The 22,972-nt window shown below is 46.8% G+C and overlaps 1 long non-coding RNA gene and 13 other non-coding genes across 15 annotated transcripts; all 14 read left to right on the top strand.

Annotated features, from left to right (window-relative positions):
- The first annotated feature begins 14,444 nt into the window (after positions 1 to 14,444).
- On the top strand, positions 14,445 to 14,517 carry Trnaf-gaa (transfer RNA phenylalanine (anticodon GAA)). Its single transcript has one exon. It is a non-coding gene; the product is annotated as a tRNA-Phe (tRNA).
- Positions 14,518 to 14,704: 187 nt separating this feature from the next.
- On the top strand, positions 14,705 to 14,777 carry Trnaf-gaa (transfer RNA phenylalanine (anticodon GAA)). Its single transcript has one exon. It is a non-coding gene; the product is annotated as a tRNA-Phe (tRNA).
- A 187-nt stretch (positions 14,778 to 14,964) lies between these two features.
- Trnaf-gaa (transfer RNA phenylalanine (anticodon GAA)) lies at positions 14,965 to 15,037 on the top strand. Its single transcript has one exon. It is a non-coding gene; the product is annotated as a tRNA-Phe (tRNA).
- Positions 15,038 to 15,235: 198 nt separating this feature from the next.
- Trnaf-gaa (transfer RNA phenylalanine (anticodon GAA)) lies at positions 15,236 to 15,308 on the top strand. Its single transcript has one exon. It is a non-coding gene; the product is annotated as a tRNA-Phe (tRNA).
- A 198-nt stretch (positions 15,309 to 15,506) lies between these two features.
- Trnaf-gaa (transfer RNA phenylalanine (anticodon GAA)) lies at positions 15,507 to 15,579 on the top strand. Its single transcript has one exon. It is a non-coding gene; the product is annotated as a tRNA-Phe (tRNA).
- Positions 15,580 to 15,777: 198 nt separating this feature from the next.
- On the top strand, positions 15,778 to 15,850 carry Trnaf-gaa (transfer RNA phenylalanine (anticodon GAA)). The gene has a single exon. It is a non-coding gene; the product is annotated as a tRNA-Phe (tRNA).
- Positions 15,851 to 16,048: 198 nt separating this feature from the next.
- On the top strand, positions 16,049 to 16,121 carry Trnaf-gaa (transfer RNA phenylalanine (anticodon GAA)). The gene has a single exon. It is a non-coding gene; the product is annotated as a tRNA-Phe (tRNA).
- A 198-nt stretch (positions 16,122 to 16,319) lies between these two features.
- On the top strand, positions 16,320 to 16,392 carry Trnaf-gaa (transfer RNA phenylalanine (anticodon GAA)). The gene has a single exon. It is a non-coding gene; the product is annotated as a tRNA-Phe (tRNA).
- Positions 16,393 to 16,579: 187 nt separating this feature from the next.
- Positions 16,580 to 16,652, top strand: Trnaf-gaa (transfer RNA phenylalanine (anticodon GAA)). The gene has a single exon. It is a non-coding gene; the product is annotated as a tRNA-Phe (tRNA).
- Positions 16,653 to 16,839: 187 nt separating this feature from the next.
- Positions 16,840 to 16,912, top strand: Trnaf-gaa (transfer RNA phenylalanine (anticodon GAA)). The gene has a single exon. It is a non-coding gene; the product is annotated as a tRNA-Phe (tRNA).
- Positions 16,913 to 17,099: 187 nt separating this feature from the next.
- Positions 17,100 to 17,172, top strand: Trnaf-gaa (transfer RNA phenylalanine (anticodon GAA)). Its single transcript has one exon. It is a non-coding gene; the product is annotated as a tRNA-Phe (tRNA).
- A 718-nt stretch (positions 17,173 to 17,890) lies between these two features.
- Positions 17,891 to 17,963, top strand: Trnaf-gaa (transfer RNA phenylalanine (anticodon GAA)). Its single transcript has one exon. It is a non-coding gene; the product is annotated as a tRNA-Phe (tRNA).
- A 194-nt stretch (positions 17,964 to 18,157) lies between these two features.
- Positions 18,158 to 18,230, top strand: Trnaf-gaa (transfer RNA phenylalanine (anticodon GAA)). The gene has a single exon. It is a non-coding gene; the product is annotated as a tRNA-Phe (tRNA).
- Positions 18,231 to 20,216: 1,986 nt separating this feature from the next.
- LOC135383587 (uncharacterized) lies at positions 20,217 to 21,206 on the top strand. 2 transcript variants are annotated; one of them, XR_010419956.1, is made up of 4 exons: positions 20,217 to 20,258; positions 20,871 to 20,942; positions 21,003 to 21,074; positions 21,135 to 21,206. It is a non-coding gene; the product is annotated as an uncharacterized LOC135383587 (long non-coding RNA). The 2 variants fall into 2 exon arrangements; XR_010419955.1 differs by lacking the exon at positions 20,217 to 20,258 and having other exon boundaries at positions 20,342 to 20,942.
- The last annotated feature ends 1,766 nt before the right edge of the window (positions 21,207 to 22,972 follow it).

Below are 22,972 nucleotides of genomic sequence, written 5' to 3'. Positions count from 1 at the left end.
TGCGTCGCAGCAGAAGATTCATCGTCCTCAGATATACCGGAGTCACCGCCGTCCTCACCAGGATCTGATCGTACGGGAACGCGGACTGGTTAGTGAAATTATATGTATTAGGGAGAAGCACTTGTTTAAGGTGAAACAAGCGCTGTTTTTCCGTTGTGCAGGTGTTCTTGCGGGAAGTGCAAACCGATGGATACGTGTGCTGCCGGGAGGTAGAGAACGTCTGTAAAAAGCAGACGGTCAACTGCATTACAGACAACGAATATTTCGAGATACTCTGCCTCGACACCGAAGTTCTGCGAGTGTCTTTTACGTACATCCGAGATACTGAAGAGTATGGCAACACACGTGACATCGCCGTGAACAAGTGAGTACGTGTTTACAAGCTACTTGAACGGCAAACTGAATGGAAAAACCTTATTTCTGCAGGAAATTCCGTTATATCGCCTATCGGCAATTCACAAGTTGGATATGGGGTGGTCTGGGAAAGCACCATAGGAAGATCCTTCCTGCCTGCGTGGTGCATGCCATTAGGGATGCTTTTCCATCAGATGTGTATAAGGGCTTTGAACCTGCACACTTGTAAAAATGTATATTGATGCCTGCAAATTTTCATTTCTAGCTTGCTGCGAATTTTTTCGTTGCTTTTTCCTTTCAGATAGTCACACAATATTGTAATTATTATGTTTGTGCATGGAGGCCTGGGGGCATATCTATTTGTACATTAGTGTACGCATGTCTTGTATGTATGGAGAGTAAATAACAAATTTTTATCATTGTACTTCACCTGAACTGTGTTTATAATTTTTATACACTAGAGATTGACCAGGTTTGCAAATGATAACTAACGGTTGAAAACACTTAACTTGATTTCACTAAAAGGAGCACCCGTAACTGATCCATTATCATATGATCAACTAACATTTGTAAAGACAGTCCTTAGTGCTGACTTAAATGGTACTGCACCTCTTCATCTCAGTTAACCATGCAGCATCGGTGTGGGCAAGAGTACTCCAAAATGGCTACATAATTTATTATGCAGTAACAGGCACACACTACCTTTGCAATGCTATTTTTTAAGATGAAATACACTGACACTTTTCTGCACACAGTATTCGATTCGCCACCATTCGACAACAAAACTACTGTGAACAGTCTCTGTGAATGAGAATGACTGTACCCACGTATTGTTAGATCGTGAGCTCTGCAGTATATTCAAGACAACCTAGAAAGTATAACTGGATTTAATCATAGCGCACATACAAGCAAGTCCTGCATATGATCCGCCCGCTGCCACCTCCGTCTCCCCTTCTGCTCTGCTTCTCCTGTTACCCTACGCAGCGCTCTACAACCGCCGCCGCGCTCTAGTCGCGCCAGTAACCGGCCTGTAACACTCGGCCATCCTAAATGTCGACCGTCCCGGGAGACAAACCATACCGCTCTGGCTTTCCCTTGACGCGCGAAGAACGGCGAGGCACAGCCACGTCGTCATCTTCCGATTCACAGTCCTTGGACGGAACGAGTTCGTCGTCACTGTCCTGAGCAACCTGATAACGCCGGAGTTTGTCCACGGTTGCCACATTGCTATAAAAGCGGGTCGTCCGCTGTATCTCGGGGATGTCCTCTATGCGGTAGCAATCATTAGGTAAAGCCTCAGTTATGACATATGGGCCTTTGTAACACTCCTTCAACTTTCGAGATTCTCCCGTCGACTCTGGATTATGTCGTAAGAGAACCAGATCACCAGGAGCGTAGTGCGGGGCTTCAGCTCTCTTCCGGTTGTAGCGTTCCCTTTGTTTTCGCTGATCCTCTCTGATGTAGTCGATTGCTTTCAAGCGTTTGTTCAACAGATCCGCATCGAACATCTCGTGCATAGCATCCAGCGTATCATCCCCTGATGCAGAGCGCGGTCTGTAGTTCAAAAGCAAACCAAACGGTGTGGTGCGTGTCGCTTTGTGATATGTGTTGTTAATTCCCCACTGTATCTGAGGGAGCTTGTCATCCCAGTCTTTTCCCTTGGGGTCGTCACACAAGCTGGCAATTGCTGGGGTGATCATTCTGTTATATCGCTCCACCTGGCCATTGGCACGAGGAGTCGCAGTCGCATTCTTGATGTGGACAATGTTGAGGTCTCGACAACACTGCTGAAAACTTGAACCGGTATATGACGTGCCCTGATCAGTGATCAAACGTTTCGGTGCCCCGAAGATAGCGACTATGTCCATTAAAAAGCGTCGAGCGCCGTTTGCACATGTATTCCGGACAGCGCGTAGTAGCACGAACTTGGTGAAGGCGTCTACTGCAACGGTGATGTACATGTTGCCGCTTTTACTCTTAACGAACGGGCCCAAATGGTCCATATGAAGGGTGTGAAACGGCTCACCCACTTTGTCGATGCTGTGCAATGAACCTGGCTGTTTCCCCGAAGGTTTCTTGTAAAACAGACACTGTAGGCACCCAGCGATGTAACGTTGCACGTAGCGTTTCATTCGCGGGAACCAGTAATCACGGCGCAAGAGTTCAAGAGTCTTCTCAACAGCAAAATGCCCAATGTCGTCGTGGCACTTGCGGACGATTTGATGTCTCGCCGCCTTGGGCACCACCCAACGCAGGTGTTCGCCATCGTCGATGTGAACTCTCCGGTACAGTCGTCCGTTGATTATTTTATATTCGCGGTGCAAACATTCACTGTTTCCGTCTTTCGGATGGGCCTGGAGGCCTTCTATAATGCTCCGCAACTCAGCATCCGTCTTCTGTGCCGTTATGAGCCAGTCTTCCGTAGTCAACGTAGTAGCGAGCACATGTACTCCATCAGTAGAGTCGGTTTCCTCCGGTTCTCCATGAGGCATTCGGCTTAACGCATCAGCATGTGGTATGCTTGTTCAGGTCTATGTTCGATGTCGAACTGGAATTCCTGCAACTTCAGGTACCACCTACCAATACGTGGCACCAAATCTCTCTTTGCCAATGCCGTTCGCAGGGCACTGCAATCCGTAATAAGAAGAAATTTCATCCCCAAGAGGTACGGCCTCAACTTCTCGATCGTCCAAACAACAGCAAGCGCTTCCAGTTCGTAAGAGTGATAACGTTGCTCTTCTGGTGTCGTCTTGCGGCTGACGTACATGACCGGATGCAGGTGTGTATCATATTGCTCTTGAAGCAGAACACCGCCAAGGCCGTCTTTACAAGCATCAGTGTGCACCTCTGTGCGGGATTGGTATGAGAATAAAGCTAGCGTTGGACTTTCAGTCAATTTCCGTCGTAGTTCCTCAAAGCTATGCTGTTCTTCTTTTTCCCATCGCCATGGTTGCTGCTTTGACATAAGCTTCGTGAGAGGCTTGGCGATACATGAGAAGCCTTTGATAAAGCGTCGAAAGTAGCTTGCAAGTCCGATGAACTGTCTTAGTTCGTGCAAGGTAGAGGGGGTAGGAAACTCCAACACGCTTGCAAGTTTTCGAGGACTAGGTGAAATACCATCGGCCGATATGTGATATCCAAGATAGTCGATATGATTTTGAAAGAAGTAGCACTTCGTAAGCCGCAATGTCAGTCCAGCTTCTCTAAGAACTCCTAGTACTTCTCTCAGATTTCGTAGTCCCTCCTCGACGGTCGCAGAAGGTAGAAGTATGTCGTCCATGTACGCCATGGCAATCGTGTGACGGAGAGGCCCTAACACCGTGTTTACCATTCGCTGGAAGACGGCTGGCGCGTTTACCAAACCAAAGGGCATCCTCGTAAACTCGAAATGACCATCCGGAGTGATGAAAGCAGTTTTCTTCTGCGACGTTTGGGCCATGGGTACCTGGTAGTATCCTGACGCTAAGTCCAAGCTAGTAAAACACTTCTTTCCTTGGAGCCTGTCGAGTTGATCGTCAATCAACGGAAGCGGGTACTTGTCTGGTTTTGTGATACGGTTCAAGGCACGGTAGTCAATACAAAGTCTTTCTTCACCTGTCTTTTTGCGTACTAATAGGACTGGGCTGGCATACTCAGAGCTTGAGTCAGTCACAATCCCTGCACTCCTTAGCTCATCGACGATGTTTCGGACATTCTCCCTTTCCTTATACGAAAGCCGGTAAGGTCTGTACGTAACTGGCTTGTCTGTTATCAGTTCTATATTCATTTGTGACGCAGTAGTTAGTCCGATTTCAGACAGTGATTTCGCAAAACAATCACGATACTCCTCAATAAGTCGAAGCAGTTGCTGGCGTTCCTCCGACGATGCCATCTCTCCAACATTGAGCTCACGCACGTCGATGGGCTCGTACTTGCTAGGATGAACGTGCAGTACGGCAGGCAGATCAATGCACGTATCTTCGCTGCATTTATCTCCACGAGCGACTACTTGTCCCTTTCGTATACTCAAGTCTGAGCCGGACACGTTCGCGATGGGCACAACACACTGCGAGTCATCGGTAACGCGTACAACGCAACTGGGAATACAATGTTCTTCACCCTCTTTTGGTCTGTACTGTGTATCTACAAAGAGGTCCGTTTCCGCTGTACTCTGCGTAAAACATCCAACGAAACCGATGTAGTTCGGTGGTATGACGGAAGAGTCCTTTGCCCATAGGCTAACTCGTCTCTGTGGTAATGTTGGGATCTGTATTCTACTAAGCGTATTATCATCTTCGTCTATATCTTGACATTCTTCAAACAGGCGCAGCGTATCCCGCCTACGAATGACGGTTACGTGACGTTGCTCAGTGAAAGGCTGTCCTACTAAAAGCGGTATGGACTGAGAGTGATCTGGAACAATGTAGACTGGGACCTGTGCTTTCGCCTCGTCGATCTTGATATTAGCGTTCGCAATACCACATACAGGTACACTTCCTGACCCGTATCCGCCGATGTTGATCTTTTCTTTAGGAGGCGAGTACACGACACCTAACTCCTCGGCGTCAGAGCGTCTCAAGGCCACGCATTGGCTTCCTAGATCTACGTACGCCTTTACCGGCACGTCGTTTATGACCGCATCAACGAAATATTTCTCATTGTCCCTGCTCGATGCTGCTTGATTTTCAACATGGTGACTTTTCACAGTATGAGATGTCGTCTTCTCTGCTGGACAATCCTGTATCTTGTGCCCGACCTTCTTGCATTTGTCGCAACGCTGTCGCTTCTGTGGCTCTGGGCATTCCAGTGAGATATGACCGTACCTGTTGCAATTAAAGCAAAGAGGTTCCTTCTTCTCATTAAATATCGGCTTGCGCTTCGTCTTCACCTTTGCTGAAGCTTGATTATCAGATGTCCTCGAACGAACGCCGTCTGCTGATTTGTGTTCGTCACGCTTCGATGTACTTCTAACAGCAACAAGTCTGTCGTCTAGTTTTTTGATGCACTTGAGAAGGTCTTGAAGCGATGTAAAGAAGGTCACACTGAGACAACGAACTGCCTCTTCATCCTCTAGTCCAGTTATCACGTACTCCATAATATTTTCGTCAGTCAATCCGCATCGCCTAGCTCGGCTCACTTTATCGTGAAAATACTCGTCAACCGTTTCATCCTTTTTCTTTGTTCTCTCAACCATTTCGTGGTGCAGCTTCGGAAGACTTCTTATGACTGGGAATGCGCTCCGCAGGTGTGTTTTCCATTCCTGCCATGTCGTCGGCACTTCCTGAAGTCCTTCATGCCATGTTTTGGCCGGTCCCTCTAACTTTGACACAGCGTGACAGACTGTTTGTGCGTCAGTCCATCCGTACATTGTTGCAATACTGTCCACTCTCCTTAGCCACGTTTCGATTGTGACATTCATATCACTGACAGGGTTGAATACTGGGACCAGATTCCCGCCATCCGCTAATCGTCCCATCGCTGAGGGTTGTCCGCCTGTCCCAGTCGTTCGAAACAATGAAGCAGCACCCGTGATAGCCTCGCTGACTGCAGCCCGTATAGCCGCTTGCATTACATCATGGAAATCATAGGCGCCGTTGCTACTGCTTACTTGTTGTTCGGTGCGGTGCTCTTCGTTTTGAATGGTGCGCTGTGTGCCGTTTGCATGCGACAAATCCGTCTCTCCTACGTTGTGCTGTTGGTCCTCCTGAGACTCCCGATCGACGTCTTCGTTGTCGTCGGCTACGTTAGTCCCTTGTGAAACAACTGCATCTCTCGAGACACCCTCATCATGCTGTTTTGGGTTCGTGTTCGCACGGGTGGTCGTGGTAGGACGTCGTCGCGGCATGGTCACAAAATCCAGTTACATCCGCTGCTATGGCCGTCAGAATTGCACTGTGGACTTCGTAATCCCACTTCTGAATTTGTTAGATCGTGAGCTCTGCAGTATATTCAAGACAACCTAGAAAGTATAACTGGATTTAATCATAGCGCACATACAAGCAAGTCCTGCATATGATCCGCCCGCTGCCACCTCCGTCTCCCCTTCTGCTCTGCTTCTCCTGTTACCCTACGCAGCGCTCTACAACCGCCGCCGCGCTCTAGTCGCGCCAGTAACCGGCCTGTAACAGTATCATTTTTTTCATAAGTTCTCGGTGACTGTGACCGAGATACTTTTGTAAAGAAATTTTGACAGTCCTCCAAATAGAAACTGGCTTCAGTGTATGCAACAGACTTCTCGGAACAATTAATTGAAATATAATAAAACAGCCGAAACAACATTTTTTCACAACTCTGTATTTTTCTTTTTTAATGTCCAGCAATTTAGGAGACAGAGTAGAATTTTCTGCTCTCTGATGTTTTCATGTACTTCATACAGCTGTAAAACCTGAAAAAAAAAAAGATAAGATACAGAATGGAAGTATAAACAGTTTTGCCTTTCACTTTTGAGCTTAACAAGAAAGTTACATTTTACCATATATGTGCTTTTGTATTCTCCTGTTGATGAAAAGGGTGCAGGAATAATAATGGAGCACATAGATGAAGCTGAGAACTGTTCTTCGAGAGTGTGCTTATTGTGACAACAGAAATATACGATGAAAGTTGTACAGAAACAGCAAATGTCTGCTGACAAAAGTTTTAGAAATCTGGATGTTACTGCCTCATGTAGTTTCCGTCCAAAAGTAGGACTACTCGACATTCTTCAGTCGCAGCACGGTGCAGAGGTGGAAGTTGTGGCTAGAAAAAGATTTAGCATGTTCACAAGGTCATTAGTGCACACCAACATACATGACAACATAGACAACATGATGACTGCAAACTCACAATTATTCAACAGCACAAGAAACGGAAAGCATGAGTAAAAAAAGATAGCGTCCATGCAGCACGTGTAGAACCACATAATCTCAGGGAAGGTAGAATCGGGAGAGCAATAAATGACTTGAGTCCGAAATTGGGTAACTTGGCATAGTTAGGATCAAGGATATGGGCTGCTCCAATACACACTCTGTTTCTATTGTACCCTTTCAATTGTCTCGGATGTGTTTTTCTGCTGCATCGAGCGAAAGAGCATCAATGTACCTAGATTCACTCTACATTCAGAATTGCAATAAATATTATGGGGCTCTACCCCATTTCTTGAGGTAATGTGCTAAAATGGAGTAATGGGTTGCCTCAGAGCGATGACGGAAATCCTATGGTGTCCAAAAGCGTTAGAAGTGCTTTGACAATTTGTGTGGGGCCAGTGAATAGTACTGCAAGGCATATTTCCTTGAGCTTGACGTGCAGAAGCTGCATACGTGCATCAGTGCATAATTGATGTTACAGAAACTATAAAGCTACGGCCTTAGGGTGTTTGTATGTCAAATGAAGTCCATTGGTAGCAGCCCAAAATTCACATATGAGGTCTTTACCAACAATATGCATGTTAGAAGTGTCCTTGTTTAAGAAAAAGGGTTCTGCTGCAATTGTCCCCCTCTGTGCCTTGGACTACGCCATTCTCTTCATGATCTGTGGTTAGGGTCCTGTTATGCACCTGTGCGAAGACTTGCAACTGAAAGACAAGGAAAAAAAAGAGAAAAAATACTGGAATTACAATCTGAAAGCATGATATAAAGAAGAGTGCAGCTACAGCCACATAGCGCGGACAATGACAGTGATATTTTAACATGCTGTGGTACGTAAGTGGTTGCAAAGTTTTTCATTAGTCTTGCCATGGTCACTTGACAGTTGGTTAAAAGTAGAAAAGCTTTTCATGCATGACACCAATCTCCTTTTTCATTCTCCCAAGGAACCTACCTCCCCTCACTGTACAAAGAGTTGCGTGGCATGATGATGCCACAGACGGACACTTACAAAACATATGAGCAAATCTGTCTGTGCAGTCCTGTACTTCTCATGCTATAGAGTACAACGAAGTCAAGTCAATAAGTCACATTGCAGTATAGTTAACTTCAATGAACAAAAACCTCAGATAAGGAGTCGCAACACTTTATATGAGCAGAAAGTTATGCTGGCCACCTTATCATCACTGGCGTCGCGTAACAGTATATACATATTCATGGATAAGGAAGCATTAGGTGCACCTTCATGCACTTTGTGAGTATGGAGATAGGAGGTAGGTTGTGGAACACACTTTCATGGAGGAAGGATTACGACTTCAAAGAAAAGCAAGTAAAACAATATCAAACAAGTCTGGCATTCTATAACAGGCAAATAAACAGAAAGCAAGAAAAAGCGTATGCACTGCAAATTGCAGTGCATACAAATTGCATACAAACTGCAGTGCAAATTGCAGTGGACAATGTGCTGGCAGCATCAGTAGTGTCATCCGATACGGTGACTTCCATGCACAAGTCCATGAAATCATTGCAGTCGACCTGAGACATTTCGAAACTATTTCGACATTTCGAAGACTATTTCGAAACAGAAATTTTCAAAAGATGACCACATGATGAGATCTCTACATACTACGAAGCAGTCCGGCGCCACTTCAACACCGGAATGTCCCTAAAATTAAATTTGTTCATGTTCACAATGCCCAGTAGGTAGGATAACACAAGTTAAATGGCATACGTCATCGCTATATTATAATTTATACATGTGTGACACCTGTACATACCTGAGACGTTGTGTTGAGCCCGTCACCAATGCGAAGCAGAATAACAGGTGACGGAACGGCAGTTTGCTTCAGACGTTTTCGCACTTCGCCAACTGCGGCATCTTCGTAGTCATCGGCAGAAAAATGGGATGAGCACACACGACACGACTGCTGTATCTCATAGCCGAGTGCTTCGAACCACTTTCGTTTTCGCGCATTGTCCTGTGGAATCTTGTGGTAGAAAACGTAGAAAACGCCCGTCGTCGAAGATGAACGATTTCCGCATCCCCGAACGCCACAACGTACACCAGGCATTCGTAAATACGTGACACAACAGTGACAGACATGTGATTTGATTACTTTCACAGACTTTCACTTTATGCTTCGCGCTGCCGGTACCACCCACGGCGTAGACAATAAGCGCGATAACACAGACGGCCTTGCGGCCTTGCAAACGGCACTGCGCGTCGTAGCTGAATGTTTTATTAGTATAGAAACTATGTTCTTCAAATGCCAGGAAGTGAACGTCATTTTTAAAATGACTTTTAGTTATAACGATAATGTGTGTCAACTTTGTTCTCTAGAAACTAATTGTCACGTGGTACAGGTTGACCAATCCAGGACGCCCTGGACCTGAAACCCAAGTTACTCTTTTTTGCCGTTTGTTGGCAGCACTGTCCATGTTCCGGCAACCATCAAAATATTTATACGTAAAAAATATTCCGATTTGTGAGGTAATGCTTTCTCTGTGTTATCAAACAATGACAATGTGCAGGATGGTGGGCCAAAATATGGGGGTTATTTTTCACTTTTCGGTCCCTTTAATGTGCACCCCGCTGGTAGTTGGGTGATTGGAACGATATCATCAAGTAATCAGTCAGCTTAGAACGCTTCGCTGTGTTCCCAGCGGGACATAGACGAAATTTTTAAAAATGTGCACACCAGCCCTTTAATGTGCACCCCGCTGGTAGTTGGGTCATTGGAACCATATCATCAAGTAATCAGTCAGCTTAGAGCACTTCGCTGTGTTCCCAGCGCGACATAGACGAAATTTCTAAAAATGTGCACACCAGCCCATGTGCACCCCGATGGTAGTTGGGTCATTGGAACCATATCATCAAGTAATCAGTCAGCTCGGGACAATTAGCTGTATTCCCAGCGAGACATAGACGAAATTGCTAAAAATGTGCACACCAGCCCTTTAATGTGCACCCCGCTGGTAGTTGGGTCATTGGAACCATATCATCAAGTAATCCGTGAGCTTAGAAAGCTTCGCTGTGTTCCCAGCGCGATGTAGACGAAATTACTAAAAATGTGCACACCAGCCCTTTAATGTACACCCTGCTGATAGTTGGGTCATTGGAACCGTATCACCAAGTAATCAATCAGTCAGCTTAGGACGCTTCGCTGTGTTCCGTGCGCGACGTAGACGAAATTGCTAAAAATGTGCACACCACCCCTTCAGATGGCTGCGCAGGAAATACAACAAAGCGGTCCCTGCCACGGTCTAGTGTTTTCGTCATCAATAAATAGATACCTGTCCATCCCACATATGAGGATGAGTGCACTCACCATAGGCCTCATGCAGACTTGTGCCCGTTACCCAAAAAAAGGAACTAAATACCGTTACCCGTTACTTCAGAAAAAAGTAACTAAATACGTTACTCGTTACCGACATACAGAAGTAACGAGTTCTCGTTACTCACAGGTAACGAGTTACTTTTACGGTACCGCGCATAGTTAAAGGATCCAACAGACATGCCGCCACACGTGTCAAAGTGATTATTGACCCTTCGTTTTGACTTGTTGCCCCTCTGCGTCGCGTCTTGGGTATGGGTCATTGTAATAAACCTTTTTCTGAGTCTGATAATGTGTCGTCCGTCCTTCGTGGTCCGTGTCTCTCGGCCCCTTACCATGAGTCTATATCAGCTTGCCTGGACCCTTCCTTCTTTCCGAAGTGGGGGTGATCGGAGACTATGAAGACACAAGAAAAGACACCGGTTTTCGTGCCACCGATCACCAACGGTTCCCAAAAACAGACGAGGGGCTGCGTCATAATTTAGGGCGCTCAGAAGCTTAGCAAACACAAGAAAAGGCTAGAAGTCGAAACGCGTTTTTTGTAGCCATAACACAATTGGTGCCCATTCTTGGGAAGGAGTGATGGTCGGAGATTACGGAAACAAGAGAAAAGACAACACATCCAGCCAGGGATTGCAATAATACTTTGAGTCACACGTGGTCGTGGGTCACGCAGGTCAGATCCGCACGCATTGCGCCACACGGAGTGCCGAAATGTGCTGCCTTGCGCTGAAGAAAAGGAACGAGTAACGTCAGTAACGAGTTACCAATTTTTGTAACTGATTCCGTTACTATTACCATATTTTAAAAAGTAACTGAATCGTTACTTCGTTACCAAAAAAAGTAACCGTTACCAAGTAACGAGTTACTTGTAACGAGTTAGGCACAACTCTGGCCTCATGGCTTGAGCGTCGTCAATAGGCTTCGCGTTACTGAAGGCCTCACGTGTGAGTGCCTTCATAATTTGCGCAAGCCTCGCATGGGTCATTTGACCTCATTTCTGAGTGCACTCATAGTGACCTCACACCGCTCAGGCCTCACCAGTGACTTCACTCACACAGACCTGGCGCCCCTCAGACCTCATGAGTGCACTCACAGGATGTCTCATGAGGGGCAAAACCTCATGAGTGCACTCACAGGAGACCCCATGAGGGGCAAAACCTCATGAGTGCACTCACAGGAGACCTCATGAGGGGCAAAACCTCATGAGTGCACTCACAGGAGACCTCGTGAGGGGCAAAACCTCATGAGTGCACTCACGGATGGCCTCATCGCGGGCTTGCCCTCACTCACCCTCACCTCAAAGGCGTGAGGTGAGGGTGAGGGGCACTCATGAGGGCCCTCATGAGTGAGTTCGCCCAGCTATGCGCTGTACAGGCTAAACTATACGACCCTTCCGGGGCAGGACGTGTTGAACCGATTAAGGAAATTGCCGATAGCCTCAGGTACGAAAGACTTCTTCGTACGCTTTCACATCGAAGTTCTCCCAGTTAAACAATGGCTAAAGGGTAAGGGTTTCTTTCTACCCTGCGATGCGTGGTGCCACGTGTGTGGTGATACGGAATCCCTATGGCATGTGTTCTATGATTGCCGAATCGCCTTGCTCTTCTGGAGTGACCTGCGAGCAACTCTGCGGATTAGGGAGGAGTTGTCTTACGAGAGCCTCAAGTTCCTTACTTTCTCGGAAGCAAAACATGCCGAAGTGGTGTCAGTTGTAGCAACAGCCGGACTGCACGCGATTTGGAAGTCGAGAACCGGACGCGTTGAATGCGACGTCAGAATGGAATCGCCAGTGATATATCTGAAGCAGAAGCTCCTGTGGACTCATTCTTCTCGATCATCTTCTCTGCAATAGAGCAAGTGCCTGTCATACTGAAACACGTCGAAATGTTCTGCAAAGAATCTGGTGCCTCCATTAACTTAGATAAGACGTCTGGTTCCTGGTTGGGGCTTTGGGATGTCACACCAGAGTGGTTTCTCGGCATCAAGTGGGACAAGGTGGTGAGCAGATACCTCGGCATTGCCTTCGCGTCAGCTAAGCCAATCACCGAGCAGTGGCGTCCTCATGTGGATCATCTTCGAGGCCCGATCTTCAAGTGGTCCGGCAGGAACATATCTTACTTAACGAGAGCATACGTTTGTAATACTTCTGTGTACCCCATTTTCTTCTACCGTGCACAGGTTACCCCATGCCCTGCTTCCAGCGCGCACCGAGTACATAGGATCTTTGCTACTTTTATCTGGAACTCGCCATTGGAAAGAATGAGAAGAACGAACATCTTTCATAGTGTTGAGAACGGCGGATTCGGACTGATCAATGTGGCAGTCAAAGTAGTCGTTCACCGTTTTTTCTACTTTCGCCAGAGGAAGCACAATGTCTTGGAATGGGCCCTACAAGTGCTGGGTTCCGTTTTCATGCCAGCCTTCACAGTAACGACAGGGATGTCACCTATGCGCAAGAGGGCCCTTACACGCTACAAGGAAGTGGCTGAATCCGTGATATTCCTGACGAGCAGGTTCTCCTGGGACTACCTAATCACAGTTAAGAGGCGTACACTGTACCGGGACCTTATCAGCATCTTATTTCCGGTGCCACTATATCGAAGTCTATACCCAGGACGAGGGAATGACAAGGTTCTGAAAGTGATGAAGACACTACCTGTTCCTACTGGTACGCAAAGGTTCTTCACGTTGTTTCATACGGAGACACTACCAGTGAAAACCTGGCTCGCAGGGGAAGAAACCTTGATCCACACCTTCATCGGATGCAGAAATGCAATACAGTTTTGGGGATTTCTCAGGGCAGTGTTTGACATCGAAGAAGACATAACTTGGATCCGCTTGAAGTTCTTGGACGTCCGTGAGGACAAGGGTCTTTCCTTGAGGCTCCTCTATATCTGTGGGCTACATGCTTTGTAGCAACACAAGATGGATGTTGCCGACTGCAAGACACCACCACGGATTCCTCTAGTTCTACTTGCTGCGAAATTGGAATGGTCGGTCAGTGCCCTCAAAGAGCAAGGTGCGCCAGACGGTGAGCTGTTGCGAAGAACAATGAATACACGGGATACATTGAGAAACACTTTCCCAAAGGAGCTGGAAAAATATCTAAAGCCAGTGTCGTTTCATCAAAGTGTTCGTATGCGCTACACAACATGCTGCCAGTACCGTAAGAGGGGTTTTGGACAATGTTCTTTGAGAGTGTATGCAACAATCCTTCCTGAGGTAGTGATGGCTCTTGCATAGTCAACTGCGCAGTCTAACTTGGTCTCTGTACGAGGACACCTAGATCACTATATACGGTGGAGGTGATGCGAGGAGTGAAATCATACTGCCTTTGTGTTCAGTTTAGATTGCTTCAACAAGTAGTAACGATTTTCTGATGTGGGCCCACATCCAGTGTCAGACATAACTGTTTATCGTATATGTTTGTTATTCTTCCTTGTTTTAGTCACAAGCCGTGTGACTTTTGTAGATGTTACATGTGCCCTGTATGTCCTGCTGAAGTTGCCGTGCATCCTGTATACTTCTCCATACACCCAGTCTGTGCCGGTGACACCTTGCTTTGGTACATCTTGTGAAGGTTTACACTCAAGGATGACGTGGTGCCAAAGCAGGCGCCAGCAAAGCGTTGTCGTGACGTGATCTGTAAATAATCAACTTTTAACACAATTAAAAGAAATAGCTCAGTTGGGAGAGCGTTAGACTGAAGATCTAAAGATCCCTTGTTCGGTCCTGGGTTTCGGCATTGACTGTGAATGTATTTTGTCCCCAGATGTTACATAGAAGAAAACGACGTTGGCGCAAGGGCCTCGCGAACCTCCTACTTATGCGTGCTTCCGGGTGAACACATATAGGACAGATAAAATCAACAACTGGTGCGTGCGATAACAGTTGCTTTTCCTAGTGATAATGTCGAGGAAAATCCGAGCAACGAGCCGAAATAGCTCAGTTGGGAGAGCGTTAGACTGAAGATCTAAAGGTCCCTCGTTCGGTCCTGGGTTTCGGCATTGACTGTGAATGTATTTTGTCCCCAGATGTTACATAGAAGAAAACGACGTTGGTGCAAGGGCCTCGCGAACCTCTTACTTATGCGTGCTTCCGGGTGAACACATAGGACAGATAAAATCAACAACTGGTGCGTGCGATAACAGTTGCTTTCCCTAGTGATAATGTCGAGGAAAATCCGAGCAACGAGCCGAAATAGCTCAGTTGGGAGAGCGTTAGACTGAAGATCTAAAGGTCCCTCGTCCGGTCCTGGGTTTCGGCATTGACTGTGAATGTATTTTGTCCCCAGATGTTACACAGAAGAAAACGACGTTGGTGCAAGGGCCTCGCGAACCTCCTACTTATGCGTGCTTCCGGGTGAACACATAGGGCAGATAAAATCAACAACTGGTGCGTGCGATAACAGTTGCTTTTCCTAGTGATAATGTCGAGGAAAATCCGAGCAACGAGCCGAAATAGCTCAGTTGGGAGAGCGTTAGACTGAAGATCTAAAGGTCCCTGGTTCGATCCCGGGTTTCGGCATTGGCTGTGATTGTGTTTTGTCCCCAGATGCTGCATAGAAGAAAACGACGTTGGTGCAAGGGCCTCGCGATCCTCGTGCGAACCTCCTACTCATGCGCGCTTCCGGGTGAATACATGTGACCGATAAAATCAACAACTGGTGCGTGCGATAACAGTTGCTTTCCCTAGTGATAATATCGAGGAAAATCCGAACAACGAGCCGAAATATCTCAGTTGGGAGAGCGTTAGATTGAAGATCTAAAGGTCCCTGGTTCGATCCCGGGTTTCGGCATTGACTGTGATTGTGTTTTGTCCCCAGATGCTGCATAGAAGAAAACGACGTTGGTGCAAGGGCCTCGCGATCCTCGTGCGAACCTCCTACTTATGCGTGCTTCCGGGTGAACACATGGGACAGATAAAATCAACAACTGGTGCGTGCGATAACAGTTGCTTTCCCTAGTGATAATGTCGAGGAAAATCCGAACAACGAGCCGAAATAGCTCAGTTGGGAGAGCGTTAGACTGAAGATCTAAAGGTCCCTGGTTCGATCCCGGGTTTCGGCATTGGCTGTGATTGTGTTTTGTCCCCAGATGCTGCATAGAAGAAAACGACGTTGGTGCAAGGGCCTCGCGATCCTCGTGCGAACCTCCTACTTATGCGTGCTTCCGGGTGAACACATGGGACAGATAAAATCAACAACTGGTGCGTGCGATAACAGTTGCTTTCCCTAGTGATAATGTCGAGGAAAATCCGAACAACGAGCCGAAATAGCTCAGTTGGGAGAGCGTTAGACTGAAGATCTAAAGGTCCCTGGTTCAATCCCGGGTTTCGGCATTGGCTGTGATTGTGTTTTGTCCCCAGATGCTGCATAGAAGAAAACGACGTTGGTGCAAGGGCCTCGCGATCCTCGTGCGAACCTCCTACTTATGCGTGCTTCCGGGTGAACACATGGGACAGATAAAATCAACAACTGGTGCGTGCGATAACAGTTGCTTTCCCTAGTGATAATGTCGAGGAAAATCCGAACAACGAGCCGAAATAGCTCAGTTGGGAGAGCGTTAGACTGAAGATCTAAAGGTCCCTGGTTCGATCCCGGGTTTCGGCATTGGCTGTGATTGTGTTTTGTCCCCAGATGCTGCATAGAAGAAAACGACGTTGGTGCAAGGGCCTCGCGATCCTCGTGCGAACCTCCTACTTATGCGTGCTTCCGGGTGAACACATGGGACAGATAAAATCAACAACTGGTGCGTGCGATAACAGTTGCTTTTCCTAGTGATAATGTCGAGGAAAATCCGAGCAACGAGCCGAAATAGCTCAGTTGGGAGAGCGTTAGACTGAAGATCTAAAGGTCCCTCGTTCGGTCCTGGGTTTCGGCATTGACTGTGAATGTATTTTGTCCCCAGATGTTACATAGAAGAAAACGACGTTGGTGCAAGGGCCTCGCGAACCTCTTACTTATGCGTGCTTCCGGGTGAACACATAGGACAGATAAAATCAACAACTGGTGCGTGCGATAACAGTTGCTTTCCCTAGTGATAATGTCGAGGAAAATCCGAGCAACGAGCCGAAATAGCTCAGTTGGGAGAGCGTTAGACTGAAGATCTAAAGGTCCCTCGTTCGGTCCTGGGTTTCGGCATTGACTGTGAATGTATTTTGTCCCCAGATGTTACATAGAAGAAAACGACGTTGGTGCAAGGGCCTCGCGAACCTCTTACTTATGCGTGCTTCCGGGTGAACACATAGGACAGATAAAATCAACAACTGGTGCGTGCGATAACAGTTGCTTTTCCTAGTGATAATGTCGAGGAAAATCCGAGCAACGAGCCGAAATAGCTCAGTTGGGAGAGCGTTAGACTGAAGATCTAAAGGTCCCTCGTTCGGTCCTGGGTTTCGGCATTGACTGTGAATGTATTTTGTCCCCAGATGTTACATAGAAGAAAACGACGTTGGTGCAAGGGCCTCGCGAACCTCCTACTTATGCGTGCTTCCGGGTGAACACATAGGACAGATAAAATCAACAACTGGTGCGTGCGATAACAGTTGCTTTTCCTAGTGATAATGTCGAGGAAAATCCGAGCAACGAGCCGAAATAGCTCAGTTGGGAGAGCGTTAGACTGAAGATCTAAAGGTCCCTGGTTCGATCCCGGGTTTCGGCATTGGCTGTGATTGTGTTTTGTCCCCAGATGCTGCATAGAAGAAAACGACGTTGGTGCAAGGGCCTCGCGAACCTCTTACTTATGCGTGCTTCCGGGTGAACACATAGGGCAGATAAAATCAACAACTGGTGCGTGCGATAACAGTTGCTTTTCCTAGTGATAATGTCGAGGAAAATCCGACCAACGAGCCGAAATAGCTCAGTTGGGAGAGCGTTAGACTGAAGAACTAACGGTCCCTGGTTTCGGCATTGGCTGTGATTGTGTTTTGTCCCCAGATGCTGCATAGAAGAAAACGACGTTGGTGCAAAGGCCTCGCGATCCTCGTGCGAACCTCCTACTTATGCGTGCTTCCGGGTGAACGCATGGCACATGGGACCAATAAAATCAACAACTGGTGCGTGCGATAACAGTTGCTTTTCCTAGTGATAATGTCGAGGAAAATCCGACCAACGAGCCGAAATAGCTCAGTTGGGAGAGCGTTAGACTGAAGAACTAACGGTCCCTGGTTTCGGCATTGGCTGTGATTGTGTTTTGTCCCCAGATGCTGCATAGAAGAAAACGACGTTGGTGCAAGGGCCTCGCGATCCTCGTGCGAACCTCCTACTTATGCGTGCTTCCGCGGAACGCATGGCACATGGGACCGATAAAATCAACAACTGGTGCGTGCGATAACAGTTGCTTTTCCTAGTGATGATGTCGAGGAAAATCCGACCAACGAGCCGAAATAGCTCTGTTGGGAGAGCGTTAGACTGAAGATCTAAAGGTCCCTGGTTCGATCCCGGGTTTCGGCACTGGCTGTGATTGTATTTTGTCCCCAGATGTTGCATAGAAGAAAACGACGTTGGTGCAAGGGCCACGCGAACCTCCTACTTATGCGTGCTTCCGGGTGAATACATGACATAGAGGACAGATAAAATCAACAAGTGGTGCGTGCGGTAACAGTTGCTTTTCCTAGTGATAATGTAGAGGAAAATCCAAACAAGGAGCCGAAATAGCTCAGTTGGGAGAGCGTTAGACTGAAGATCTGAAGGCTCCTGGTTCGATCCCGGGTTTCGGCACTGGCTGTGATTGTATTTTGTCCCCAGATGTGACATAGAAGAAAACGACGTTGGTGCAAGGGCATCGCGATCCTCGTGCGAACCTCCTACTTATGCGTGCTTCCGGGTGAACACATGGCACATAAGACAGATAAAATCAACAACTGGTGCGTGCGATAACAGTTGCTTTTCCTAGTGATAATGTCGAGGAAAATCCGAACAACGAGCCGAAATAGCTCAGGAAACAAGCACAAAACAAACGTGTTACAACTGTTACTGTAGCCACGTTAAATGTCAGAGGCCTGAATTGCCGTAAGAAGCGGTATCAGTTGAAACGCTTTTTGGAAGATTTCCCCAACATTGATATAATAGCGATACAGGAGACGAAAATCAGCTCGGATGAAGGTACAGCAGTTTTAATGAAAAACCTGTTTGGAGAGAAGTATGATGTTGTTGTTAGTCATGCAGTTGGGTGCTCGGCAGGAACATTATTGTGTCTAAAGAGAAGGGAGTATATGATAGCAGTGCAGTATGCTACTGACAACCAAGGCAGGGCAGCTAAGCTTGATGTCCTGATAGAAAAAGACACGTGGCGGTTCATCAACGTTTACGCTCCCAATGAAGTGCAAGAAAGGGCGCTATTTTTTGAATCATTGACGAACCTTACAACAGAAATCCATAACACAGTGCTCTTTGGTGATTTCAGTTGCACTTTGGAAGACAGTGATAGAAGCAGTACCAAACACTTACCTGATAAGAGCACAGAAGCATTACGTACATTGATAACCACCAGTGGTATGGTCGATGCAGTGGAATATGGGAAAGGAAACAAGCGAATATTCACGCATTTTCAAAATAATTCGCACGCCAGGCTAGATCGAATATATGTGGCATCGTCATGTGTGAAGAAAACTCAGAAATATAGCGTGCACGCTGCTCATCTCAGCGATCACTGCATGGTACAGGTTACACTCGGAGAAGATGACAAATTGAAACATAGAACGGAAAGATGGATATTATGGAAGTTGAACGTGAAACTCTTAGAAGATCAGAAATATGTGGAGAATATCAAGAAGGAAATGGCCAGTCTCATAACAAACACCGGGCGGGGGACATTATCGTGGGAAGAGAAAGAAAAACGACAGAGGAGACATCGGAGAGGGGGGGGGGGGGGTACGAGGGACGAGAGGAGAGACGAAAAACCCGAGGAGAGAAGGGGAAGGAGGTTGGGAAAGGAGGTCGGTTTGCGCATGCGCACTGGGCCCCAGCTTTTTTCCCGCACCGCACCTCGGAGACGCTGTGAGTGGCTCCTGGGGATCACGTGGTTTGGGCGCCCGCCATTTTCCCTGGACCATTGCGTAAACCACAGGGGTAACACAAACCCTCCATTGTTGTAACTACCCTCAAGCGGGTGCCTTTCGCAAAACTGCCATCTTGTCCTGGTCGCACGTCACAGAAAACGTCATTTTGAGGTCATGTGACTTTGTTTACGTGTCGTTTTGCCGCTTACCGACATATTTTCACCGTCATAACACCAAGAGATGACCATATTTTGCCAGCGTAAACTATGCGGTGCTTCTTCCGCAACATGGTAGCCCATTTCACCTCAGTTTACGTACGCCGCATCGGCTTTGTAAGTCTTAACGCGCGGTCGTCATCACATCGTTGGAAGCTGTCAACAATACGAGGCTTTATGTTAAAACTGCGCGTTTCACTGCGGAATTATCGGATAAAAATAATTACTGTGATCGAGAAACATCCAAAACGTCGCGCAGAAACAACAACCGCATTGTTTACAAACGGTTTGGCCGCCGATCACGGGCGCCGCCATCTTTAGGGTCACGTGTGCCTGGACGTTTGATGTAACGTGCGGACCTGTCCAGGATGCATTGCGTTCGCCCAGCACGCTTTCGTCCACGGAGCAATACATTGGATGCCACCCCTGTGGCGTAAACGGCAGCTTCCGGCGGATGGCGGAACATCGTGCGCGAACGATAGTTGAAGGAGGACGAAGCGGTTGTTGTAAATCTCGTGAATGCACGTAATCCGGTAAGCACATTTCCGTTCGCACATCCTGTTCTTTGCGATTTGAGCGTGGTTCACCGTGAGCGTGGTGCACCGTATGGCTGGTTTTGTTCAACTTATGTGACACCAGTAAATCGTGACTCGCGTTTCCTGTGAAGCATCTCCCTAGTTATGCGTGTACTTCCTGGCTCGTAGGGTGATCAAGGCGCTCTTGTTGTAATGTATCGTTGCGGAAGGTGCCCTTGTGTTTTTGACACTCTGATGGGCTAGTTGACCACCGTAGAGGTGTACATGAAGCGAGCAGAATACCGTGCTGTCATGCATTATGTGTGAACACGGTAGCGAACTATGCAAAACTCGGATGTCACATTTTGGGACGTTACAAGAACACACCAGGGCGGTCGCCTCGAATCGATTTGCTCTCCGAAACCACGAAAGTACGTCACGTCCATTCGTGCTCGCGTCAGTTCACTATGAATATAGAGATAGTGTCACATATGAAGCAGCACATACGAGAGGGTTATGATCAGATGTCCTTATGAACGCTGCCAGAAGAAGTTCCGTGCCGTCTCCGCGTTTTGTGTGCACCTTCTTGTTCTTCCTTTGAAAAATATCTAATTTCCTTTCTCTTTGAAGTGTTTTGATGCCAGAGCTGACTGATGGGTGCACATGATTCCTTCGTATGTTCTTCCTTTGAAAAAATAAACGGTGAGTATAATTGCATGTCAATTCCCAGGCTCCCTGTAACAGTTTCCTTTCACTTTGCAGTATTTTGATGCCAGAGCTGACTGATGGGTGCGCATGGTTCCTTCGTATGTTTTTCCTTTGAAAAAATAAACGGTAAGTATAACTGCATGTCAATTGCCCTGCTCCCTGTAACAGTTTCCTTTCTCTTTGCAGTGTTTTGATGCCAGAGCTGACTGATGGGTGCACATGATTCCTTCGTATGTTCTTCCTTTGAAAAAATAAACGGCGAGTATAATTGCATGTCAATTCCCAGGCTCCCTGTAACAGTTTCCTTTCACTTTGCAGTATTTTGATGCCAGAGCTGACTGATGGGTGCGCATGGTTCCTTCGTATGTTTTTCCTTTGAAAAAATAAACGGTAAGTATAACTGCATGTCAATTGCCCTGCTCCCTGTAACAGTTTCCTTTCTCTTTGCAGTATTTTGATGCCAGAGCTGACTGATGGGTGCACATGATTCGTTCGTATGTTCTTCCTTTGAAAAAATAAACGGTGAGTAAAATTGCATGTCAATTGCCCGGCTCCTTGTAACAGTCCCCTTTCTATTTGCAGGGTTTTGATGCCAGAGGTGACTGGCGCAGTTTCATCACTATGTACATAGAAAATAAATCGCAATGTGACAAACATAACAATGTGTTGCGCATGGTCATTGCTTAAACTGCTCTGATTGCTACGACTATAGGTAGAAAATAAAAAAGAGGGGCTCCATCAGGGACGGGCACCACACGATAAGGGTACACGGCACATGCCAGTTAAAATTACTGGCCAATGCAGTTTTTTTAACGACCACAGCACAGTAATGATACACGGCGTATCCCTGTTAAAATTACTGGCCAATGCAGTATTTTTTCACGGGCACAACTTATACGGGGTCACCGTAAAAAAACGGCCAACGTTTGGCAGCCAACTTTCCTTGCATTTGCCAGTTTTTTTTACGGTGAATTTTTTTACAGTGCAGGAAGGATACGGCTCGACCTATTCCGACGTAACGCATCAGGCTGCCATGTCTCCAGAAGCACCTACAAGGAACACGCGGTTAGCACGAAGTTCACTCGCTGCTGCCTTCAACCAGAAATGCATTATGGCTCAATCGGTCAGCCCAGAAGCAGCTTATAGCTACGATTACATCAAGAGAGACTTTGAGGTAAATACTACAGCACTTCGTATGGCTTTTATTGCCCTATGTAAGTGAAGCAAGAGTTTAATGTTGCAAGGACAAACTTTGAATCGTGTTAATGCTCGTAAATAACGCCATACTTTGTTATTTGCTGTTTCTAAGCTATGACTCATTCCCAGCTTTCGTGGACAGCGACGCCTTGCGCCCTCTCGCGGCCATTGAGTGAAACTTGCCGCCAAAACAATAGAAAAGTGCTGTAGCAGCTGTTCTATCCAAGGTATCGTAATATTCCCGAGGATACACATTCTGACACCTATTCTAAGCTTATACAAACGAGAAATATCATTATACATGAAATACCTTTGGTTCCCCAGACATCCCGCTTTTCGGACCGTGAATACATGGGAGGTATGGGGATTTTCACGCGGGAAACGATTTCATCGCTTAATATCTCTGGTAATGTATGATGCACCGTAATATTCCCCTGGATATGCGTTGTAGGGTACCACTAGATTCAACATTTGGAAGAAGTGCCAGAGTCATTCAATCGTCTGCGGTTCCCTTGTGCGGCAAACTTGGCCCAGATGCCAAATTTCGCAAACAGTCAAAGTGGCTTCTCTGCGTTGCAGCGGTGTGTAGCAGGGAAGTTACATTTACGCGTCCGTTGAACTTTTCGCTGCATATTTAGATTTAGTAACTGTTTTTGACTTCAGTTCTTGCGTTAGATAGGCTTTTGAGAGCATGATTGGCACATTATGCGACCGCGGGTGGAACACGAATTTTGAAGTGTAATCTCTTGTCGTATTAATTACTGTAGAGTGTTTTTTTCCGCGTGGAAAATATTTTCGCGTTTTTGAGCAGAGCTGCTTTGTGGATT

Source organism: Ornithodoros turicata, chromosome 2 (genome assembly GCF_037126465.1).
Source record: "Ornithodoros turicata isolate Travis chromosome 2, ASM3712646v1, whole genome shotgun sequence".
Taxonomy (NCBI): domain Eukaryota; kingdom Metazoa; phylum Arthropoda; class Arachnida; order Ixodida; family Argasidae; genus Ornithodoros; species Ornithodoros turicata.
Note: the sequence above shows the minus strand (reverse complement) of the source record. Positions and strands in the feature narration are given on the sequence as shown.